Raw genomic sequence first — 1179 nt, 5'->3', positions numbered from 1 at the left:
AAGTATAGGAAAACCAAATAAAGAATTCCTTCCTGATAGCAGAAACTGGTATTTGAATTTGCTAAGTTCTCTCATATTGATCTACATCTATCATATATCACCTCGCATAAATTTGATTTCAACCCATCTTATTTCACCAATAAACAGACTCCATCAAAAAACCTTCAACTATCTATACACTTTCTAACACTTCAATAGTATTAAATGCACCCATCCTTTTCTAACAAATCTTCGAACGAAAATTTCAAATGTATGCCCAGAAAAGAAAACTCATCGCTCGTGCATTGTACATGTATTATTATAGATGACCGACATTCTCATTATTATTAACATTAATATCATTTAATTAATAATATTTAATATTGGAAGTTATTTCTGTTGCATTGCTTTATTGTTTTATTTTTGTGTGTACATTGTCTTAAATAACACTCATAGTTAGACTTACAAAATCCACTGATTTATACTGATTTTACGTAGTATAATGTATTTTGTACTTCAATTTAATTTTGATTTCATTTTGTTTCAACTTATTTTAAACTGTAATAACCTATAAATGTTCACTCCCAAATTGCAAGATTCATCCGTTAACAACCATATCACACATTTATTCATATAGTTGAACGTATTCAACACGTCAGACTCATACTAGTGCATATATTAATGTCGTGCATATGTATGTATACGTACATGTATCTATTTGTGGGTATACGTATATAAGTGTGGGTGTATATATATATATATATATATATATATATATATATATATATATATATATATATATATATGCATGGGTGTTTAAATATGCATACGCATGTGTACGTTTATGTATGCATGTAGGAATGTATTAACGCGTGTGTGCAAGTGTATATGAGCATCTATTGTTATTTGCATATATATATGTAAGTGTGTATGTGTGTGGGTGCACACATGAACCCATGTATATGTGCATGTATATATATACAATTAAGTGTATGTATTTATATGTGTATGCGTGTTTAACTTTCTTTACAATCACCACCACCTATTTCTCTTTCTCTTTTTCTACACCCCCTTCTCGCTCAGTAACATTTATAACACTACTGCCGATATATTTACAACATACTCTTCTTTTTTTACTTTCCCTCTTTCTGCTTGCTCTGGGAAGTCCACATGTATATATATATATATATATATATATAT

Source organism: Octopus bimaculoides, chromosome 18 (assembly GCF_001194135.2).
Source record: "Octopus bimaculoides isolate UCB-OBI-ISO-001 chromosome 18, ASM119413v2, whole genome shotgun sequence".
Taxonomy (NCBI): Eukaryota; Metazoa; Mollusca; class Cephalopoda; order Octopoda; family Octopodidae; genus Octopus; species Octopus bimaculoides.
The sequence above is the reverse complement of the archived record's forward strand: the minus strand, read 5'-3'. Positions refer to the sequence as shown.